The 16,385-nt window shown below is 38.9% G+C and overlaps 1 protein-coding gene across 3 annotated transcripts in view; it reads left to right on the top strand.

Moving 5' to 3' along the window:
• The window catches only part of MGAT4C (MGAT4 family member C), a 753,010-nt gene that overhangs the window by 464,767 nt on the left and 271,858 nt on the right, over nt 1–16,385 (top strand). For 2 of the 3 annotated variants that reach the window (XM_059726139.1, XM_014610898.3), the window contains exon 1: nt 15,668–16,074. The exons of the other annotated variant lie outside the window; for it this stretch is intronic. The gene's annotated coding sequence lies outside the window, so the exon portion shown is untranslated. Of the gene's footprint in view, nt 1–15,667; nt 16,075–16,385 lie in introns of those variants that run through there. 3 annotated transcript variants of the gene reach the window in all.

The following is a 16,385-nucleotide window of genomic DNA, read 5'->3' as shown; positions in this document are numbered from 1 at the left end:
CGCCTGAGAGCATTTCACTAAAGAAAAATGAAGAAACCTCCAAGAAAAAGAAAAACTCCATATTACATAGACTTATGAAATTAACCATGTTTCTTTCCTAGATTTGCCAAGTACTTCACTAGGTAGTTCCCTTTTGTCCCCTGGCTTACCTCACATGTTGATCACAGGATCTCGAAGAGAGTATACACATATTAGTGGCCTCTTCAACTGCCTTGTCCTCCTGACTCTATAAAGCCCGACTGGTAGTGGATTATAAGTGGACAGTTTCATTTTCCAAGGGAACTTGTTATTAAAAAAAAAAAAAAAAAGTCATGTATGTCAGAGTTTGAATCCTTGTTAGAAAAAGTTTGCAGGTCTCCATCTTTGACATTCATATATACTTTTAGCCATGCCCATTCCTACAAACTTGTAGTCATGCATCTTCCTAATGATATCACATTTCTACCTTGCATTGATTCTAGCTTCTGCTGTCCTTCCTTATATCCTTGGAGATCATTGTGCTCCTCTTTAGAGTGCATTAGTCATTCATTACTAATGCTATAAAAGCCCTGAAGTCCTAGAAAAGAAGTCTTTACTTTTACCTTTCTCTTCTTTCACTATTAATAGATAACTCCCAGCTGCCATTTCATTTTTCTTCTGTCAGGAAAGCTGTAACTACATGATTAAAATGACATGCAGCTCTAAAACTATTATCAATTATACTAATTAAGGTCAAATAGAATGGAACAGCAGTCTTTGTGGAAAACAATGTAGGCAATGTAAACCACTATTAATTTAAGGGCATTATATGTACATATGACAGCTTTTGCAGACCTTATTATTAATTATTTCTAGGCAGTCTGTTATAATCACATCTCTAAGATCTCATCTGTTACATGGCTCACTTTCAGCTGGGAACAAAAAAAGCATTGATAGAAATCAATGTTTTTTTTAATAGTGTGCACTGGGTAGCTATAATGACCTTTTTTCAATGGAAACTGTATCATTACATTTTTTGCTTTTGCCAGAAGAGATTTCACTAGAAATTCTGAATGTTTGCCTTCCTTGCAGCTATATACAGAGTGAACAAGAAAGGTCTTATCATTGGAAAGAATAAGCAAGTATTATCCAGGTCTAAATTCATATTTTTCTTCACAGAATAAATCTATAATCTCACATCATGAGCTATAATTCACTGTTGCATACTGTGAAACATTGATGGTGAGAAAATACTATATATTTTCCAAGAATAATTTTGTATAAAGTTAAATTCATATCTATAGTATGTTTTGACCCCAGCCCCTTCCAGTTTTTCAGTGAAACAGATGTTGAGACCAAATTTTTGTCATCACTTACATTTGGAAGGGAGGAGAAAGAAAAAAACCCTTGGAAAAAAGAATAATAATAATAAAAAAAAACAAACAAAGTCTATAATGCCCTTTAAGGCCTAGAAAAATGTAATAATCAGCCCTAGCGAGAGATTCCTCTAAGGATTTGGGTTCTGTTTAATTTAGTAACTCTTCAAAGGATAAAATTGCATTCACAGTAATATAAAACCCTCAATTCAAGAAGCACAAATTTACTTAAGTGTGGTACTGTTGACAAGGTATTTTTCACTGAAGGTTCCTAAAATATGGAACTTGCTTCACTTGATTATTTTAACAGAGGCCAAGACTGACATTCATTCATATGTTGCTGTTTTTCCAAGCTGGTGAGGAGTGAGGTGTGGCTGAGGAAAAAAATATTATTTTGATCAGTTGTGGGGTTGGTCATGTGAAGAGGATACTGCTACTTGTGTTGATCAAATATAAAGTTGGTGTGTGGTTTCTTAGGACATGGGAGCAGAATCCAAAATAAAGAGCATGTCTTAACATAAAGGGAAAAATACTATATGAGAATACTACCTTTTCAGGTTTTTGGAACAGCATAATCTCTGTATAATGAGTGGTTTAAACTGTTGCCACAAGGTGTTGAATAATCAATTCGGAAAAGGAACAGCAGGGTTTTGGAAAGGATTGCTTGAGAGAACAAGGGAGCATAAACAGTGTCTGTGACCCATTATGGCAATCACAGCAATCATAGTACTTTTTTAGCTAAATTATTCAGATTAGATAGGTGTTGTAATTAAATGCACTTTCTATTAGTCCCTGATTAAAATACCTTATAAAGATGTTGTCAGCTTAATAAACAAGATCACATTCCCAAAATATTTTTTTACTAGTACACATTTACAAATACAGCATCCATAAGCATCTATTTTTTTAAATCATTCATCTAGGATCAAGCGTCAAAATTATCCTAAAGAACATGTTCAGATAAGTAGTACATTTTCCAAAATATATTAGGATGCATCCTCATTTGGAGTAGATTAGAATAGTTGCATTTAAGTCAGTGGAGCTGCACTAATTTATGTCAGAAAATGATTTGACCCAAAATAACGTTTAGGTAGCATTTTGAAGTCTCCCATTAATTATGGTTGGGTACAGACGTTGCCCTTTTACAAGTGTAAGTGCTTGGAAACCCATCTAAATCTATAACAGTATAGACATTCATTGCACATAGACAAGGTTCTGCCATTTTTAAACCAGTCTAAGATAGACTTGGATCGACGTGCACTCAAACTTCATCAATTTATCTTAGACCAGGGAATTTAACTATTATACCAAATCCTCTAGAGATTCATGTTGGGTCACTGTCTGCCAGCACCCCAAGTGCTTTTGCAGCTCTCCATTAGTCCCCCCCACCCCTCATCATAGGGAAGCATGCTACTACCCTACCCATCCAACGCTTGTCTGCTCTGGCTGAGCACTAAGCTGGTCCCACCCCCAGGCTTGCACAGAGTGGAGCCAGCGTAGTCGCTGATGACAGGGGGAGTTGGGAGAAGGGGTGCTTGGCCATACCTTGCAGCCTGATTGGGTTACTTTGGGTTCTGCCCACTTGCAAGGGTCATTGGAGTCCCTGGGTGGAGGAGGTGGGGGTGCATGCTTCCCAGTGCCCAGGAGCCAGTCAGGGGTGGCCCAGTTACTTGGATGTGCTCAGCAGTCTCCAGCAACCTGGGGAGCCTGCTGGGAGTCATGCAGGAGCATCCCCAACTGGCTAGCTTTGGCCAGTGTAGGCAGCCTCCATGCCCCCACCCCTCAACGGGTGATCATGTGTTCTCTTTACTTCCAAAATAACCTACATCACTTACAGAAACTCAGATAAGTTTGATCAATTCTTCCTTAGGCTTTTAGATTGTCTGTACTTAGCCTATGTGTTCTTTGTTACCTTCATCTAAAGCTTTTGGCTATTTAAACAGGTCCTTAATTCTTTCTTCCTTTTCCTGTCTCCCTTTTTCAATACTTATAAAACATAAAGGAATGTCTGTGCCCACCAGTTGAGGATAAGCATTCTAAGAAAATATTTTCTGATAGTGCTTCCATAACATCTGTTACGGTTAAGGAAGCACAAAGAACCACCATGCTAAAGATGTAAAACTCAGTCAGAGTTTAGATTTTCTGGGGCATGGCAGCAGTGGTATTTTTCTATGAATTTATGTATCATAAAAGTGTGCCTTACAGAAAGGCATTGCACAGCATCTGCCAAAAAGATAGACAGTGTAGTTTTAAGAGTGGTGCTCCACCAACAGAACCTATGGTCTGCCAGAGGAAAACTGTCAAAGTTGAGCTAAGCAGACAGTGTCACCTGCTCAGAGAAACAAAGAATTAACCATCATTTACCTATGGCTCCTTTGGCAGTTCTTTCACAAGCATGCTGAACTAAAATGCTCTGGGTATGAAGTTCTGTATAACTTCAGAAATCCTTTATGAAAATTGAATATTCAGAAAGCCACACCAAGCTAGCAATGTCTTCATGAACTATGCAAAGTAAACATGTAGAAGCTGATACGTTTCATTTTCTAAGATTAAATAAAGTTGAAGTTCACAAAGGCCAGATACCAGACTCTTGGAATAAAAGAATCTGCGAACTCCCTATAAATAGTTGGGAAAGAGTATCAGGTTGATATATGTTTTGTACAGTGCTGGCACAAAGCCTGTTTAAGTGCTTAAGTGAAACTTTGGTGATTCATGGACATTGTGCTAGTTCTGTACACAGGGAGGTATTCCAGTCATTGACAAGGCTGATTGTACACACCAGGAGTCCACATACAGAGTTGGGAAAGTTAGTGGAGCTGGAGATACAGGTATACTTGGTATTTTCTCAGAGAAATAGAAATATAACCTGATTTAAAAAAAAAAAAAGTTCAAAAACGAATGTGGCAACAGAAAATGTCCAGGAGTGTCATTTAAGAAAAAAAACCGCTATATAGAGAGCATGTTCTAATGGGGTTTAGATTGCAAAGCTAATTAAATTACTTTCTTTAAATTTCATTTTGTTGGCTTTGATTCAAAGCAAGAAATTATAAAAATGAATATCAGCTCAGTATTCCTTCAGTTAAAGAAAAAGGAAGATGGATTGGTTTGAAGAAACTGTTCATTTTATTGTAGGATAAAGATTTGCTGGGTTTAGCAACTCCAGATACAAAAAAGAAAAGAAAAGAAAAATGGAAAAAAGGAAGTGAAGATTACTGCTTTAAGTCAAAGGAAGGTAGCAGGGGTCATATAGGTTATTAATTTTAGGAAAAGAAAGATAAATGGGATTCAAACTTTATTAATTTCATCCAAGGAATGATAGTAAGATTCATTAATTTCAACAAGGAAACTCATAAGGGGAAATATTAGTTTATTTAATTTATCATTTAAATCAAGCCAAAGTAGAAAACAATATAATTAGCATTAACTGAAACCAAAGTAAGATTATAATACAATGTGGAATCGAGAACATACTGAAGAATCATTTAATTTAAATTGATTGTGAGGAAGAAAAAAAGTAGCCCCTGTGTGAGTAAGTAAGTAGTGTCTCCTCTAGATACTGGGCACTCTGCACTTGCCCCTGCATCCTGTGGACAAGTGGTACCCTTGATTTCTCATTCCCCGCAGCCCTTCCCATCAGCTCCAGGAGCATGTGAGAAGCAGGGGAAGGAGCTGTCCTAGAATGTTCAGCCCTTTGCCCCGTCTCCCCCAGAAGCCTTTACACTGACCCTACTCCATGCTTCAAGCAGCATACATTGCTACAAATTATGGGGTGTATTTTTGAGCCCAGCTCATTCCTGCACTGCCACCAGCTCCAGAAGTGAGGGAGGAGAGGCCACAAGGAATGGTGAGACTGCTTGCCATCATTCAGGTCCCTGGAGAAGTAGCTGTGGTGGCAGGAGCCACACTCACCTCTTCAAGTATACATTGGGAGCAGGGAGAAGGGAGACTGTGGAAAGAGCAGGGTACAGCAGTATCTTGCTTCTTCCATGTTCACCTGGAACCAGTTTCTATGCCAGCAGCCATTGTCACCCCCTTCTGCCTTGTGCAAGGAGAGTTGCTTCCTCCAGGGGTCTTCTAACCCACCCCCAAGCTCCCCAGTCTTCCCTGATGAGCAGCCCCTGCCAGCATGGGACAGCATGCTCTTAGACATGTGCTGCCCACTGCTGCTCATCTTGTCTACTCCATGAGATGCTTCTAAGGATGTTATGGGGTACAAGAAGATAAGCACTGCAAAAATAAATTTGTTTTAAATGGATTGCTGCTAAATTCCAAAATACCACGGAGGGATGCCTTTGGATCTAAGAAGGTTGAGAACCACTGACATCATATTGTAAAATGATACAGGAAATAGTCTGGGACTAGGAAATACTCAACTTTGACTTCTCTGTTTTTAAACCATTCGTTGGTCCTGTATTTGAATACATTCATTTTGTGAGTGTTTAAGCCCAAATACTTATTATACATATCCATATGTAATTTTATGATGTTGCAAATAAGGACTTAATAAAACTGGAAGTAGCTAGATCTAAAATGATAGGAATACAATTAAGTGAGGACATTGAAAATGGAGGGAATCGAACAAAACACTGAAGATAAAAAGAATGCAATGTTTCAAAAATAGTAAAAGAGCTTAAAATATGTTTAAAATATAGGTAGGGTAAGAAAATTCTCTCTCCTGTTGAGCATGCAAACAGTGGCAAAATATGGCAGGGTTTACTATATTGTCAGGACTTAGCGTGTTGTTTTCCTAAGAATAACCACAATATTATATGTCATCATGTATGTGCTTGTAAATTAACCCGCTTTATAAGAGCTTGGTAAAATATCATATAATACATTGAAAAATATGTATATTCCTTTGTAAATTCAGCTCAGTCTGAGCCTTTTACATGCCAGAAATATTGGTTAGTCAATCATACAAAGCTATGTATTGATTGCCAGTCATCCCTTCTTTTTGGCAAAATCTGATTTTGCAGTATCATTGTAGTTAAAAGCCACCTTGTCTTACATTATCTCAGTATCCCCTGATGTAAGTGACACAATTTTTGCTGAACATCCATCCTTCTGAGGACCTCTTTTTTAAATATGCAAATAGGATTGTCTGAATTCAAGATAGCATTTCTAAAAATTTAACGGGAATTTAGTCAGCAAAGTTGGAAGCATTCAGGTGACCTTTTCTGATGAAAGTTGGTCACACTGAAATTCTAACAGTACTTGCAAAATTCACCCATGCCCACTGTGCTTACTTAAAATGAAGGGAAAGCATCTTAATCTACTGCTGCCTAAATGTATTGGTACCTCTTATGGAATAGAAATCACCCTTAAATACACAGAAGGCCATCTAATACTCGCAAGAAATCTTTGGACAGTCTCTCTTATTGCCAAATCCCAACTCTTGTACAAGGCTACTGACTTCTGGGAACAGACATTCAAAAAGCCTGAGCCTGAATTCATTCAATCTGCACAGGTTAATCCAACCTGGCTAGGATAAACCGGTTTGTAACTGACAGACATCCTGACTAGGGACAAACATTACACACAAACCAGTTTAAGTGATCAGAAACTGGTTTAAACCTATAACAGAACAGAAGTTCAGTTCATATAAATGTCTGCAGGTGTGTGCCTGCATTTCGTCAGTCCACAGGGGATGTCTGTAAGGTTACAAACTGGTTCAGCCTAGCCAGGTTAGACTAACCTGCAAAGATTGAATCAATTCAGGCTTAAGCTTTTTGAATGTCTGTCCTTAGCCCCCTCTAGACTAAAAAATTGCAGGCACATGCCTGCAGTTGCTCAGGCTAGAAGCTGGGGGGTGCTCCTTTCCCTTCCATAGTGCTGAGCTAGTGGGGTGTCCAGGCCCCAGCAGGACACTCTCATTAGGGTGCAGTTCTCACCCGCCCACCCCAAACAGCCCAGCAGGGAATTGATAACAGGGTGTTTATCACCCCATTAAGAAAACAACAGATGGACATTACCAGCTACCTGTTGATTCTGTCTTTGTCCCATCTCCCACAACACACACCATAGCCAGCATGTGGTCTGTTAGATACTACTGTGTGTCTGTGTAAGGGAGAAGGGATGGTGGAATCCCTTCTTAGAGGGGAGAGGGAGGGGGAGCAGAAGCCAGGCAGATGCTTGCAGTCTCCTGCAGCCATGGAACAGAGGGAAAGGGTGAGCCCTGCTGTGGAGCAGAAAGCCCAACCCATCCCAGAGAGCATGCTAGGATGCTGAGAGAGTTTGATTTAACTTAAATCAATAAGGGGTCTGGGACAGACTTTGCATAGACTGGTTTGACCCAAATCAGTTAAGTCTGATACTACATTCAAAAAGGTTTTTCTCAAACCAGTTTCAGCCATTCTCAGATTGGTCTAGGTGCACTGAACATCTGTTCTGTTACAGGTTTAAACCAGTATTTGATCACTTAAACTAGTTTGTGTGTAATGTCTGTCCTTAGCCCCAGGAATATTTTAGTCCTACTCAAACTTTATGCTAGGCATAGTACAGGGGTGGTACTTATTATTAGGATGGATATTTAACCTCATATTACCTATTGACAGAGCTATAATGAAATTGTTAGTGTTGTTAAAGTCCAACTAAAAATGTTCAATTAGTTTTATTAACAAACTGATTTATTTCAAAATTAACTTGTACAGATAACACTGAGATACATGATCAAGCTAAATCCAAAATCTATCATTTCCCAATTTGTTTTATATTATGTTCTGCATTGATTGTCAAGTGTTATAATTCTTTAAAAGTAGTAATATTTTAATTCTGTGCTTATATGTTTAGGTTTTAAGGTTGAGCTTTCAGCTGCAGCTCTGAATTTTCCATCTTTAATGAAAGTAAGATAGCTTAAGGAAAGTAGCAGTGTAAATAAGTTATTGAAAATGTAGGTCTATATTTTCATCTGAGGATGATATGCATGCAGGGTGGATGCAAGGGGGGTGGGGCAAGGATGTGGTCCCCCCTTTGACTCCTGGTCTACCCAAAGTTTAAAATCAACAGTCTGTCTGACAGTGGCAGTAGAATTTGTATACAGGCAGTGGTGAGGGGGGGTAAATTAACTCTATGTTTTATTATACTCTGACTTCCAATTCCTTATAAACTTTATTCCACAGGTTTTAACAACCCTCTGTCCTTTTTAATGGTCTTGAGGTACCACTGATCAAGCTATCCTTGCTTTTTCTCAATTCTTCTGGTAATATAGCCCTTATTTCACAGTCCTGTAGACTATTTTTAATTCTAATGTGTGGAAACATTAACTGACAGGTATGCAAATAACTTTCGGTGAAGCACTGGATACACTATCAAGATATTCAAGAAAGCTCAATTTTGTTTGATAGATATGAAAAAAGAGATATGCATTTAATTCTAATAACTTCAAAACTAATGAAACAGCATCTTTTGATGACTTTTTGCCTTGTTCTGTTTTATGCATAATATGTTATTATAGCAAATTAATGTACATTGCAATAAAATTATATTTGTTTTTGCTTCAATCTTAAACTTAATAATATGGTCTTAGGTCCCTAACTTCTAGTTTCTTTTTAACTGGAGAAAAAACATGTTGTCCTTATATGTAATGACACATACTAGGGCTGTGTGAAGCTTCGGGTGGTGATACAATTCAGAGGAGATTTGGCCCGATTTAGTGGCCGAATCTCCGAATCCAAATTGAATCAGGGGACCAATTCAAAGCTCTCCAAATCTTCAGAAAAGATTTGGAGCACTTTGATGATTTGGGCAGTCCCTGGTGGCTGCAGCAGGGAGCTGCAGCCACTCCAAGCTGGTAAGTACTAGGGGCGGGAGAGGGGGGAATGGGGGAGGGTACCATGGGGGTCCCCTGCCATCCCCCCTGACCTTCCTGCTCCTCCAATCCCCCCACAGCTGTCCCCCTGGCCCAGCTCCCGGCCCTTTAAAGAAAAGCTCCAGTGCTCACCGGGCGCTGCTGGGTCGGGGGTGATTCTCTGCTGCCCCCACTGCCCCATGCTGCATGGGGGGCTCTGCAAAAGCCCCCTGATCCCCTCTCCCAGCCCCCCACGGATGCCCTGCCCAGGCCAGCTCCAGCCCTTTAAGAAAAAAACAAAACAAGGAAAGCCCCAGGACTCACCACTCCTGCAGCAGCTTTGGGGGTTTGGGGGCTCATGCAGAGCCCCCCAAATGGTGTGGGGCAGTGGGGAGCAGCAGGGATTGCCCCCTGCTGGCAGGAGTGGTGAGTCTGGAGGGTTTTCAGGTTTTTTTTCTTAAAGGACCAGAGCTGGCCCAGGCGGAGCACCCATGATGGGGGAGTGAGGAGGAGGGGTTGGGGGACTCGTGCAGAACCCCCCATGCAGCATGCGGCAGTGGGGGGGCAGCAGGAATTGCCCCCCTGCCTGGCAGCACCCGCTTATTCGGAGCCTTTTTTTAACAAGTGCAGGGAGCTGGGGCGGGCGGGGCAGCCATGGGGGTGCTGGGAGAAGAGCAGGGGATGGGCCTAAGTGATTCAGAGATTCAGAGAGTCAGCAGCACCCAAATCTCTGAATCAGATTCAGCCAAATCAAATCAGGACAGTGATTCGAATCACTGAATCGAATCACTGTCCCCCAAATCAGCTGAATCCAAATCCGAAGCGAGTACTAGCTGCTTCGCACAGACCTAACACATACCATACCACTCCTTTTCAAAATCCTAGATCCTTCCATGGATGTATGTATCCCAATTATGGTTAGGGTATGAAAGAAAACATCTTAAAATAATAATTCAAAGTTGTCCTTTGCTACCAGGGAACACAAGAGCTTAATAATACTCTAACTATGCTTTTCCCCTTTTTACAATACCCCTACACTAATAAAGGTCTAAGGTAGACCCACGTGTGTTGCCTTCATGTCCATTCCACCATGTCAAATAAATTCTTACTTAGCCAGTCATCAAATGTTAAGGTTCATTTTGATGGAGAAGCAACAACAATAACACCAACAACAAAAGGGATGATCTTCTGATTCATAATACCTGGAATACATACAAATCAAGCTGCCACATGATCAAGATTTTTTATACAAAGTATTTTCATTGATACTATTTATTAGTGAAAATCAATTGAACACATCTAGGAGATAAATCCACAAAGAGACTTGTATGCAGGAATACCTGGGTATTGCCAGACCTAACTTTTAGGCAGCTGGCTTCCTGCAGTAAAACTAAGAGCCCTGAGTTAGCTGTTATTTCCCCTGTACCAATGATTCCCACCCAGGGTGCCACAGCATCCTGGGGTACCACCAGATCCTTTGAAGGATGCCATAGGGTGTGACGAGTTAAGCACAGGCTCAGTCTTGTCCCTACCTTGCAAATCCTCTATGCCCAATACCCAACCCCTTTCCAAGAAGGGAAGCATTGTAAAATATAAATTAGGTTTTTTTTAATTGCGTGCTTCTCAATGCACAGAAGCTATGGAGGGGGTCTCTCAGGCCTGAAAAGGTTGAGGACCACTGCCCTATATAAAGTGTGGAAAGAGTTATGTCCATAAGAATGGGATTTACAAGCAAATAAATAAGTCATTTAAAATAGCCATTAGGAAATACCAAGGAAAGTGTCACCTTAAATCCTATCCTCAGCAGTGCTTAACCCAGGGCTTTGGGCTTGTTGAAAGGAATTGTACTTGAAATTCACTTACAGCTGATATTCACAGCCTCTCTCAATGCTGTACATTTTCTCTGATGATGATTTAATACAAACTACAAAAGGAATCATGGGAACAGAACCCATGCCTCCTCCATTCCAGTGAAATGCACTCACTAGATTTCAGTATCATGCTCCCTTTTGCTTACACTCTCTCTGGCTCCATGAATCTTGCATTTTTGGCTGCATGGTAGTTCAGTAACAAAAGCATCTGAGACATGTGTAGACTAGTATTTTACAGAATCTGGCCCTAAAAGCCTAAGTCATTTTTTAAAATGAGACTTAGGTTCCTGTATTGTTCATACCAAATCTAGTTGTGTGCTGCTAATACTTAATGCTTTATAGGTAAAGAATATTGAATATTTCCCAATCCAATGTTTTTTGTCATTTTGTATAACACATTCTGTTACTGCAATTGGAACCCCGTGCTAACAATGCCTTTTGAAGAATGTACTCTAGGTAATATTATATTCTTTTAAAAGCTTTAAAATAATATAGCCTTGTTTTCTTGGTTATGTGGACATTTGGCTATTGCCAAATAATGTAATACAATGTAAATAATGATGTAATTTAGGAGTACTCCACCTCTGGCCTGTAGGCCAATCCAACTAACAGAGCCATGGCACCCAGCCCACAGACTCTCCACAGGTCAGGAAATTTGGCAGTAAGGGAGCAGTGGCAATGAATATTACCACCCTGCCCTGTTCCTAAACTTGAAGCCCAGCATAGCAGCTCAGAGCTGGGTCACACCCACTTTGCCATCACTACAGCCATATCAGTACCAGACCATGCCCCTTCCTCTGTAGACCTGGGTTGGGGCTAAGCCATGCCCCCTTCTCTCCACAGGGCTGCACTATGCCCCCCCCTCTGAATGCCTGGACCATGGCTAGGCCATGCCCCCTTTCTATCCCCGAAGTTCAGATTGAGCCAGGCCATGCCTCCTCTCTATGACCAGATTGGGGCTGGACAATGTCCACCCCCATGCAGCTGGATTAGGGCCGGATCATGCCCCTTATCCCCACCTGTCCAGTTGGATCAGGGTTCAGCAGCCTCCCACCCCCTTCACACAGCTGGATGAGGCCCCACTGTGCCTACCTTAGGCACCAGATCAAGACGACTGGCGGGATCCAGCCTTCAATAAACTGGGCATCCCCTATGCAGCCTGCCAGGCAAAATGGGTGGGCACCACTAGTGTAAAAGAAGCAAGGAGGAATGCTAATTTTAGCACTGAGTTTATAAAAGAAGCAAAAGATGCAGAGACTTCTCCATAAAATCTCATTAACACATGTTTAGGTATATGAATTATCCCATTATGGTCAATGGGTTTATTTACATACTTTGAACTAAGCCTGCTATGGGATTTGCTGGTTTGAAATATTGAAAGCATATGTTTGTGAACAAAGATTTAAAAAAAAAAACTTTTCAAGTTTCTGTTCTCTATAAAAGCATCTTTTGTTCTTCTACCATCAGTCAACAGTTCTGCAAGATCTGGCTAATTTACTGAGCATCATCAAGATGGCTGGTCAATGCTTAATTCTCAGGATGCATTTTAAAAATCTGGGAGATAAATACATCCACTATAAAATGAACATTGCACATTGTTGTTCACACTGGATATTGCAAGAGTTAGTGACCATATAAACAGAGATGCCATCTTGTGGATAACAAGGTAGTAAGCCAGTTGCTGATATTGCCAGAATGTGATAGAAAAAATATTTATAATTGTTATCAGCTATTCCTGACTTGGCATTCTCCTCTAAAATACAATTCTTAGAACAGTGGTTTTGAATCCGTACATTTAATCTTTAAACTTCTTATCAACTGACTTGCATTCTAATTTCCCCGCCAAATTTTTAGACTTAACCCCAACCATGTTAATAACATGTAGGTTAAACTACACTGAAGGATTGTTTGGATTTTTCAATTAGTCTCTGGTGCAGAGTTGTGTTTTGTAATATAAATAATTGGTTTAACCATTAAATTGATGTGACAGAAATAATTGTCAGGCAATTAAATGCAGTAATGATTTCAACTCATGGGAAATATGTACTAATAAAACTGGGTATGAGTTTGCTTGATCTCAAAAATATTATCCTCTGTTTGATTCATTGGTGTTATTTATATTTTGATGAATACTATACCCTGGAAGGAAGGAGTACTGAGAGTCAGACATCAGTTATTTTTCTTGTTTTACTCCTAAATGAGTTTTGTCTTCTACATTAGGATGCTAAAAACACCTTCAAGAATATGTTATTATCTTTGTCATGAATGGCACTGTGCATATTCTAACTGAAGGAGGCTAACTGACCAGCCTAATCCCAGAAGCATACTCTGGGAAAGCAGTACTGAATACTCATTTTTATAGTATATGAGTATGCTTTTTCGCTTTGGTTTTATAGAAAATAGATTTATGTAAATGTTGAGATATGAGTAAATAATTTAAAGCTACATTCGTGGGGGAGGGGGGTTAGATTTGCTTTTCAGTCAAATGGCTACTTGAATAATTAACTGACAACCATTTCGGAAATATTAGTTTGCTATTACCATATTCATAGGAAACACCTTCAGTGGTGCATTATTATCATGATTGTTGTTGTTGTTTTCCTATTTGCCCAACCTTTGGAAATTATGATTTAACATGCCAAATTGCATGACAACTATTTTCATATTGATAAGATCTGAGCATATTTTTTATGATTAGAGGCTGCGCTTTTACTTACGGCTATTACCTTTGCTGGGTCGGACCATTCCCTATAGCCATGAACATTTTGCTCATATTGATTATATGTCACTATTGACTTTAACATCAAATGCATGTATAAACAGATTATTTAGTATTGTTTAGATAAGGCATGAGCATTCAGCGTAAAGATGCTAACTATCCATACTTTTACAATTAAAAATAAGGCATTCTAACACACATGTGTTAGAGCATAAGTGCCATTTTCTTCTTGTGGACAGGTTTGGGACAACGTTCTTCTCTCAGACACACAGAGGGTTTCTGTTCCCTGTTCTGTGTTGTGAACGAAACTCAGTTTACAATTGTTAAGTAGGAAAAATATATATTTTGAACTTATGATACGGACAGTAATTTCTCAGGGGGAATGGAGGCTTTTGTCAAAATACTGTGCTTTATCCACCTAGAGTAGCTAGCAGTTCACACATGAATTAATTACTCTGTTAAGGGAATCAAGTGTTGTATATATAAGAATAATAAACATACAAAACATGAAGTCATCATGGTAAGATTAATTAGGTGAGGGAATTCAATACATTTAGCAGACCAAATCAGCACACACAACCAGATTTTATTACTGGTGCCACTCAGTTTGATCTTGGCTATTTCTAGCATTAAATTTTCAGAGGAACATAACTTATACATGTGATATGTCTTAGCATATTTTACCTCATAAATAATTCTTTTACTCATGACTCATATCTTCTTAGCAATTACTATGTTTTACCTTTATCATTAATCATACAAAAGCAAAGTTGGCATTCGTATTGTCCAAATTCATCTTTCTGATCTGTAATTCAGTTTTATGTCACTTTGCATGGCAATGAATCTTTTTTTATATACATTTCCATCTAAACTCCCATGTTTTCTAGGCAGAAATAAATGAACAGGGGCTTTCACTTTGGCCTAAAGTACATTTTGACTAATAGGCTAGCCTCCAGATCCCCACACACAGCTGCTGTTTATTAAGTCCCCAGAATTTAATCTCCTGAGTCCGTACAACTTTGTGAGAGGACCACAAGGCAATGGCAAAGCTGTTTATCAGGTTTATTCCAGAAATCTTATGATATGTTTCACATATTCTATATTAAGCTAAAGCATATCTGAATGCATTTTTTCTGGGGAATTAACTGAGCATCAAGAATTTTTTAAACTCAACACTTTTGTTTAGTGTTAGGGATACTGAATCGTAAAGTGATGTGCCATATAATTTTCTGTAAATAAACATCACATTGTATTCTTATCCATTCAGATAAGCAATATGGTAGTATTGGTAGTGAATGGAAAAAAAAGTTAAGGTAGAACACTAGACCTGTGTAGTAAGTGTGACCTTTTATCCTTTTGTATTTTTTATAGAGCAATAGGATTTTCTGTCAAATAAAACTAGACCATTTTTTGTTATTCCTATATGTTTCACAAAAGGCAAAAATTTGAATATGTCATTTGGGGCTTAATTTAAAGTTCAAATGATTTGTGGTATACTGCCATAACAAAATATTTAGTGTCACTATATTTAGGACATTACACTTTTGACAGTGTTTCATGCCTCATTTGCCACAGAATGCCTGAGATTCTACTTAAAATTCAAAGAATAAGTGCACAATAAGTGCACATTTTCATTTGTGCATCTCCTTACCTTTTTTTTTTTTGATAGTTTTAAATACTTAAAATGTCAGAGCTTTCCTGTAGCTTACTTGATTATAGCAATATATCTAATGTTCTCAAATGTAAATCCTCTTTTTATGTATATCTTTGCAAAGTCTAATGGCTTAATAGGAGGCAATGTAAAATCATTTAAAAAAAGTAAATTCTCCAGATGCTGTATGCATTAACCTTTCCTTTAATATCCCTTCTGTACAATATTTTGATGATTACTGTCATTTAGTAAACAGATTATGAAAATGCAATTCCCCAGGGCTCTTATTTAATAATTTAGACAAATTAGTCTGGATTTTTTTTTTTTTTGTAGTGTTTAGGTAGCATGCACCTGCCATTTCTATCCCTCAGAGTGAGATCTTTTTGTATGTTCCACTACCCTCCTCAAAATGTTATTACAGACACACATTTCAATTTGCAGCTGACAGTTTAGGGTTAAGATATGATTCCAGGTAACAGAAGCCAATGAGAGTACACCCAGTTGATGTTTGTGACATCATCTTACAGTCAGAGTATATAGAATAGCTGAGGTAGCTTTCAGCTTCAGCACCAGTGCCATTATGATGGATGTTTACATCTCTTCATTGAGAGCCAATTATCTCGCTTTTGTGTGAGGCCCAAGGATCACTCATGCTGCCTGCTTGCACCGAGCACTGTTGGATCTAGCTGAACGAATTGTTTTCTCTGTCTCTGGTAAGAGTGTCTCCTGTTTTACCTTCTCTTTCAGAATAAAGGTGATGTGTCTAACCTGTATAAGGAATTGCTTTCATAGTAGAGAGGCTGACAAAGCTATATACTATAAAGAAGAGCTTTGCTTAAAAGCAAAATGCTTTAAAAGGAAATGCATTTTAAAGGGAAAGAGGGTCTATAGCTGCAAAACTCTACTTCGTAATGTAACATGGATGTTTATTTTACACTTCAGATTAATTGAAGAGTTATTAGATTGACAAAGCTGTTACTTGGAACAGTAATATATTGCATGCAGTTTTGCTATTGAAATCAAG

The sequence above is a fragment of the Alligator mississippiensis genome, chromosome 4 (assembly GCF_030867095.1).
Source record: "Alligator mississippiensis isolate rAllMis1 chromosome 4, rAllMis1, whole genome shotgun sequence".
Taxonomy (NCBI): domain Eukaryota; kingdom Metazoa; phylum Chordata; order Crocodylia; family Alligatoridae; genus Alligator; species Alligator mississippiensis.
Note: the sequence above shows the minus strand (reverse complement) of the source record. Positions and strands in the feature narration are given on the sequence as shown.